The sequence below is a fragment of the Primulina eburnea genome, chromosome 16 (assembly GCF_022965805.1).
Source record: "Primulina eburnea isolate SZY01 chromosome 16, ASM2296580v1, whole genome shotgun sequence".
NCBI classification, from domain to species: domain Eukaryota; kingdom Viridiplantae; phylum Streptophyta; class Magnoliopsida; order Lamiales; family Gesneriaceae; genus Primulina; species Primulina eburnea.
This window is the reverse complement of record NC_133116.1, coordinates 23,828,377-23,836,635: the sequence shown is the minus strand read 5'-3', so window position 1 is coordinate 23,836,635 and position 8,259 is coordinate 23,828,377. Positions and strand designations below refer to the sequence as shown.

Below are 8,259 nucleotides of genomic sequence, written 5' to 3'. Positions count from 1 at the left end.
AAAGAAACAGAAAAAGAAAAGAAAAATGATTTTAAGGCCCAAGAGAGTGAAAAGAGTGAGTATGAGTGTGATTTAATTTTTTATAAATCTCTTCAAGTACCTTTGTACAAAGATGAGATTTATATACCTAGTGACGATATAGCCGGTTCAATCCCGAGCATTGTTATTTCTCATTTGCAGGGTTATGATGAAGTTGTGATGAGGAGACGAGCAAATGTGGGAGGTGTAAAAATGCAATGGGATGATCCATTTGGTGTTGAGAGCAATCACCGTGAGGTAAGCATAGTTGCCAACGCAACAACCTTGAGGTATGACTTTCGTTCTTATCTTATTTCATTGTTGTGTTGTATTCAAGAGTTTGGTGAGAGAGTTGAGAGTGGGATGTCTAAATGGTCTAACGGTGAATTAACCTTTGTCCCTAGGAGTCATAGATTGGAGAATGATGAAATATTGAATAGATCAAATCTAAATGTTAGTGATTGTGATTTTTCAAAAGTTGTCAAATTGATGAGTTTTTGTTATGACAATGAATTGTATGCATTATGTTCAAATCTTTGTGATGAGTTAAATGTTTACATGGGTAGTACGCCTAGTGTGTTCTATTTGCATGATTCCTACTTGTTTGGTGAAGACTTTGGGAAGAGCATGAATGAATGTAAGAATTTTTATGTGCATAATGAGTACAATTTTAAGGAGAATAAATTCTTCATTCTATATTCATTGCATGGGTTATGTACTAGTGATGCATATAGTGGTGTTTTTATCTTTGATAAAATGCATGATTATATGTGTTGGTTGCATATGAAGAGGTATGTTGAGTGGGATTGTGAGGCATGCATTGCATATAAGAGATTGACATTTTGCCTAGATTCTTATATCGTGCATGAACTATGTCTTATTCCTAGTGAGCTATGGTCGTACACGTGTATGGATATCATTTGTGTGTTGACTAGGTCTAAGAAGGGGAGAAATCTGATTTTTGTGATACTTAATAATATCTTGTTGATGTTATTTGGTGTCATTTGTTATTTAATGTTTGGTAAAGCTGACGAGTTTATAGGAAAGACAACGCTGATGTTGGAGTTTCCAGTGTTAATGGAGCGAGCTAACCATAGCGCCTACGAACTTAAATTGAAAGGTAAGCATGTTGATAATTTGATTAATTTTATTACTAACTTGCTTCGTTTTTGTGCAGTGGGGCAAGATTTGAGGACAAATCTTTTTGAAGAAGGGGAGTATGATGTGAACGTGGCCGGACATGGTGTTCAAATGATTGATAAGCAAGGGAGAAGGGCTTGTGATGCATGGGAGCACGTTGGAAAGCCGAAGGAACATTATTCAAACATTATTTTGAGGAACCGAGGCTGCACGGATCCGAGCACGGACCAGTACACGGGGTCCGTGTCCATTACATTTGAGGAAGAGAAACCCGAGTCTACACGGACCCGAGCACGGACCTGTGCACGGGGTCCGTGTCCATTGTTTTCCGGAGAGTAATTTTACAGAGCCTACACGGACCCTCACCCGGAGGCCTACACGGGGTCCGTGCCCTTTAGTTTTGACGGAGAGTTATTTTCCTAAATAAGAGTTTTATTTATTTTGGTAACTAGATTTCATATCTTTTTGATTTGTAGTCAATATATAGACGAATTTTATTGATTGTAAACAGAACATTGATTATTATTCATCTTTTATGATATTGAGAATTCTCTCAACACAAGCTTAAGTTTCGTTATAACTTTTGCGTTGTATCAAATCAAACTTATCAAAAGATTTATCTTTTGTGGCGTTTTGTCAATCGAGTATCACGAGGGTTGCCAAGGGCGGGTTCTTTGGAGGTTCTCTTGAAACGCGATTGCTTATACTCGTGTTTATTTGTTGCTAAACTCTTGCTAGTTTAGAGGTGAATATCACACCAATCCATTACTTGTTTCAAAGATCGGGAAAACACACGAGTCTTGTTATCGTAATTGAATAGAGGGTGCGATTGTTTAATCGTGTTTGCTATTTATTCGTATCGAGATTCACGTCACAACATTTGCTCAGTTCGATCAAGAGTCACTATATGAGGCGTGGGAGCGTTTCAAGGATCTATTACGAAGATGCCCACATCACGAGTTACCACTTGGGTTAGTCGTTCAAACTTTTTATTACGGTTTGCTTACTCCTAACCGTACTATGATAGATGCTGCTGCATGTGGGAACCTGTTGAGGAAGACTGCGGAAGAAGGATATGAGTTGTTGGAGGAGATGGCTGCTAGCAGTTATCATCCTCAATCTGACAGAAACAACCAGCGGAGAAGTGCAGGAGTGCACCAGGTAACTGATTTTTCTGCTATTACTGTACAACTTGATGCTTTAAACAGGAAAATAGATGGCTTGAACTTGGGTGGCACGGCTATGCGTTTGCAAGAAGTATTCTGTGAGAAATGTGGAGGTGAGCACTATGTGAAAGACTGTCAAGATGACAATCCATTCTATGTGCCCGAAGGAGCACCTGTGCATCAAGTGGGAGTCCAAAACCGTCCACGGAATGACCCTTACTCGAACACATATAATCCTGGGTGGAGGCAATATCCCAACTTCTCATGGGGCGGTCAAAACAATCAGAATAGGCCGCAAGGAGGACAACAATATGGGAAACAACCGATGTACAGATCCGATCCTCCTAGAGAAGAAAAGTCCAACTTGGAACAAATGATGTCTAAGTTTATCTCATCCACTGAAACTCGACTCCAAAACCAAGATGCATCAATAAAGGGGCTCGAGAATCAAATTGGACAGTTGGCCAAGATGATAGCAAGTCGAGAGCCGGGCACCTTGCCAAGTAATACTGAGACTAATCCAAAAGAGCAAGTGAAGGCCATTGAGTTGAAGAGTGGAAAGATTTTGGAGCCTAGAGAGAATGAGAAAAGCCAAGTACCGGATGAGCAGGCTGAGGCGTCAAAAGGTAAGTCATCTAACTCTACACCAGCACCCACGGCACATCCTAGGATTGTTATTCCCCCGCCTTTCCCTGCAGCATTGAAAAAGGCAAAACTAGATGCACAATTCGGTAAATTTCTTGAGGTGTTTAAAAAATTGCATATCAATATTCCTTTGCCGATGCTTTAATGCAAATGCCTAGTTATGCCAAATTCTTGAAGGACATCTTAGCTAACAAGCGAAAATTGGAGGATCACATGACAGTGAACTTGACTGAGAGTTGCTCTGCTTTGGTGAAAAACAAAATCCCACCGAAACTAAAAGACCCAGGGAGTTTTTCTATCCCTTGCATGATTGGTGATGTTGTTTTTCGTAAAGCATTGTGTGATCTTGGTGCAAGTATTAATCTGATGCCCTTATCTGTTTTCAGGAAACTCGGATTAGGAGAGCCTAAGCCGACTGATGATGTCTTTACAACTGGCTGACAGGTCTGTCAAGTACCCCCGCGGAGTGATTGAGGATGTGCTAGTGAAAGTGGACAAGTTTATCTTTCCTGCGGACTTCGTGGTGCTTGATATGGATGAGGATGAGGAGATGCCTCTGATTTTGGGTAGACCGTTCCTTGCGACTGGCAAGACACTGATTGATGTACAAGAAGGGAAGTTGCGATTGAGAGTGGGCGACGAAGAGATTACTTTTGATGTGTTTAATGCACTTAAGCACACACTCCATTCTTATAGTTGTTTTAGAATTGATGCGTTTGACTCTCTTGCGTCTAACTATGTGCAGGATGCTCTTAGGGACCCTTTGGAGGCCACTATCGATACTGAATTGGGAGAAGAGGAATTGGATGAGGAAAGAGCCGAAATTGTGGCACACTTTAATGCCAACCAACCATGGAGAAGGCCAATGAGGATGCGACTGGAGGATCTGGGAGAACGAAGAGATTTGACCCCTCAAAGGTCAAGCATCGAGACCCCCCAACACTTGAGCTGAAGCCGTTGCCTCCACACCTCAAGTACGTGTACTTAGGTGAGAATAACACTTTACCTGTCATTATTTCTGCTGCTTTGACAGATGTGATGGAGGACAAACTGTTGGAAGTATTGAAAGCACACAAGGGTGCATTTGCGTGGAAGGTGGCGGATATCAAAGGGATCAATCCATCAGTCTGCATGCACAAGATCTTGATGGAAGAGAAGTACTCACCTCTTGTGCAACCTCAGCAAAGATTGAATCCTAAGATGCAAGAGGTAGTGAAAGCTGAAACGATTAAGCTTCTCGATGCAGGTATTATCTATCCTATATGTGATAGTGCATGGGTAAGTCCTGTTCAATGTGTGCCAAAGAAAGGTGGGATTACTGTTATCACAAATGAAAATAATGAATTAATACCCACTAGGACTGTTATGGGATGGCGTGTGTGCATTGATTATAGAAAATTGAATGATGCCACCCGTAAAGACCACTTTCCCCTTCCCTTTATTGATCAGATGCTGGAGAGGTTAGCGGGTCATGAGTTTTATTGCTTCTTGGATGGGTATTCGGGGTACAACCAAATTATGATTGCGCCGGAGGACCAAGAGAAAACCACTTTCACTTGTCCTTACGGCACTTTTGCTTTTCGCCGCATGCCGTTTGGTCTATGTAATGCCCCTGCCACATTTCAACGTTGCATGACCGCTATATTCCATGATATGATAGAAACTTTTCTTGAAATTTTTATGGATGATTTCTCGATATTTGGCTCTTCTTTTGATGATTGTTTGCAGAATCTGACGGTAGTGTTGAGGAGATGTGAGGAGACAAACTTGGTGCTTAATTGGGAAAAATGCCACTTCATGGTACAAGAGGGAATTGTCCTAGGGCACAAGGTTTCGGGGGACGGAATCGAGGTGGACAAGGCGAAAGTTGAAGTGATTAAGAACTTACCACCTCCGGCGTCCATAAAGGGAGTTAGAAGTTTTCTAGGCCACGTCGGTTTTTACCGGCGTTTTATCAAAGATTTTTCTAAAGTTGCCAAACCTCTATCTTCTTTACTCATGAAAGATGTACCTTTTGACTTTAATTCTGATTGTTTGCAGGCATACGAGAAGTTGAATGAGCGCTTGGTGACGGCTCCTGTCTTGGTAGCACCGAATTGGGATCTACCCTTCGAGATCATGTGCGATGCTAGTGATACTGCGGTAGGTGCTGTCCTCGGCCAAAGACAGAACAAGGTATTCCACACTATATACTATGCAAGTAAGACTCTAGATGAGGCACAATTGAATTATGCTACCACCGAAAAAGAGTTACTTGCAGTAGTATTTGCACTTGACAAGTTTCATGCATATCTTGTTTTGTCTAAAGTCATTGTCTACACTGACCACTCTGCACTGAAACATTTACTTGCTAAGAAAGATGCAAAACCACGCCTACTTCGGTGGATTCTATTGTTGCAAGAATTTGATTTAGAAATAAAAGATAAGAGGGGTGTTGAGAATAAGGTTGCAGATCATTTGTCTAGATTAGAATGTATTCGTAATGATTCTGATGATCATGCTATCGATGACTGGTTCCCGGATGAGCAACTATTTGAGGTGAGAAATTGTCCATGGTATGCAAATTTCGCCAACTTTCTTGTCACAGGCACACCTCCATCGAACCTATCTTTTCACCAACGAAAGAAATTCTTTTCTGACGTGAAATACTATTTTTGGGAGGAACCGTTCTTGTTTAAGATTTGTGCAGATTCCATGATAAGACGGTGTGTTGCGAAGGAAGAGTTTTATAAGATCCTCAACCATTGCCATGACCGTGAGGTAGGTGGTCACTTTGGACCAACAAGGACGGCATCTAAGGTACTCGAATGTGGCTTTTATTGGCCAACCCTCTTTAAAGATGCTCGTTCTTATGTGCTACATTGTGATAAATGCCAACGGTCAGGTAACATCTCTAACCGTCACGAAATGCCTTTAAATAATATCATTGAGTGTGAGGTTTTTGATGTATGGGGGATAGATTTCATGGGACCGTTCCCCAGTTCTTTCACGAAAAAATACATTTTGGTAGCGGTGGATTATGTGTCTAAGTGGGTAGAGGCGGAAGCATACGCCACTAATGATGCTCAAGTGGTTCTAAAATTTTTGAAGAAAAATATTTTTAACCGTTTTGGAACACCACGAGCAATCATTAGTGATGGTGACACTCATTTTTGCAACAAACTCTTTGAAAAACTTTTGAGCAAATATGGTGTCACACATAAAATCTCTACCCCTTATCACCCACAGACGAGTGGTCAAGTGGAAGTGTCGAATCGTGAGATTAAGCGAATTTGGAGAAAGTAGTAGGTGTCAGTAGGAAAGATTGGTCGGTGAGGTTAAATGATGCTCTTTGGGCGTATAGGACTGCTTTTAAAACACCTATAGGCACTACACCGTATAGGCTTTTGTTTGGTAAAGCATGTCATCTACCTGTTGAGTTAGAGCATCGAGCATACTGGGCCACAAAAGCGCTAAACTTTAATTTTACTGATGCAGGTGAACAGCGGTTGCTTCAATTGGACCAATTGGAGGAATTCCGAAATTTGGCCTATGATCTTGCACTGTCTTACAAAGAGAAAACCAAAAAGGCTCATGACAAGAGAATCATCGAGAGAGAATTTAAAGTGGGTGAAAGTGTTCTGCTCTACAACTCCCGGTTGCGCTTGTTTTCCGGTAAATTGAAGTCGCGATGGTCCGGTCCATTCGTGATCTCGAAAGTTTATTCATCGGGAGCTGTCGAATTGAAAGATGGGAAGGACGGGACATTCACGGTCAATGCCCAGCGCCTCAAGCACTACATGGGTGGCACAGTTGAGCCACAACTTGGAATCACACGGTTCCAAGATCATCTGAACTGAGACGGACCAATAGTCAAGCTCTCGACTATAAATTGAGAACTATTCTTTTTTCCTTCATCTTGCATTCAATTTGATTTTAGTGTAATTTTATGTTTTTTTTATACAAAAAAAAAAAGTGTGAATTGTCCCGAGAGCTCGGCGCTCGGGCGGTAATTTATTACCGCTCGGGCGCGAAGTTCATACAAATGTCCAGAGAGCTTGGCGCTCGGGCGGTAATTTTTTACCGCTCGAGCGCGAACATCTGCCTCTGAAATTTTTTTTTTTTTCCCGAGGACTCGGCGCTCGAGCGGTAATGTTTTACCGCTCGAGCGCGACTGCCTTTTAAGTCGCGAAACCCTTTCCCCCTTTCATTTTCTTCACGCCCCTACCCTCAAAATCCCTAATTCCTCTTCACTCTCTCCCTCAATTTTTGTGTGCAGGTGGTCGATTTCTTCTCCAAACCTCGGCAAGGCGACTCTTCTTCGTAGGAACACACGCCTAGTTCATCAATCGGGTCTTTGCTCAGGCCATCGTCTTCCTCTTCCATCCTTCCACTCCTATGGCTCCTAAAAGACAAAAAGGTAACCCCGGCTCTTCTTCATCTTCTCCCGCGTTGGATAGACATCGTTTTATTAGTGTGGAGGCTCGGGCTCGATACGAGCATGCTAAAATTCATAGGAATCCTATAGCCGAGCGGGGGGTTCGGAAACAATATGAGGACCGCCAATTAGATATTCTTGTCGATATGAGCAGGCGTGGATGGGACCAATTCTGTGATCAACCTCATGCGGCGGTAGTCTCGGTGGTGCATGAATTCTATGCTAATGCCCCCGAGGCGCGTGATGGTAGGGTGTTTGTTCGGGGAAAACATGTATCGTACGACGCGACTAAAATCAATGAACTCTTGGGGACTGCCGCGGTTGACGATTCTCTCTACGAGGCAATGGCCGCCGACCCGAACTATGATTTAATTCTCGAAACCCTTTGCCATCCGGGCGCAACATGGAAACCGATGGGCGGACCGCCGAGTTGTTTTGAGGAGAGATATTTGAAAATTGAAATGGCTATTTGGTATCTGTTTGTGGCGCGACGAATGATGCCCGTCTCGCACAAGAGCGAGGTTCAGAAAGAGTGGGCGATACTGCTGTTCGCTTTGGCCAGCGAGTACCCAATCGATGTGGGCAAGCTTATCAGTTCTCAGATTACCATGAGTGCTCACAACCGGCATATCGGGCTCTTTTTCCCCACCATCATCTCTGAATTGTGCGCCGGGGCAGGAGTCGTGTTTCGCGATGATGAGGAATGGTTGCAGCCTATGAAGGCTATTTTATGGATGACCTCCAGCGGAAACGCGCCAAACGAAACATTGACTTCCCAACTCCGGCCGAGAACACGGGTGGACCCAGCACTGCCGCCCCACGCCGCCTACCACCACAACCCCGCAGGCGAACGACGAATGATAAAATGGATGA

The 8,259-nt window shown here is 43.0% G+C and overlaps 1 non-coding gene across 1 annotated transcript; it reads right to left on the bottom strand.

Moving 5' to 3' along the window:
- Positions 1-2,013: 2,013 nt before the first annotated feature.
- On the bottom strand, positions 2,014-2,120 carry LOC140817635 (small nucleolar RNA R71). Its single transcript, XR_012114847.1, has one exon. It is a non-coding gene; the product is annotated as a small nucleolar RNA R71 (small nucleolar RNA).
- Positions 2,121-8,259: the final 6,139 nt, after the last annotated feature.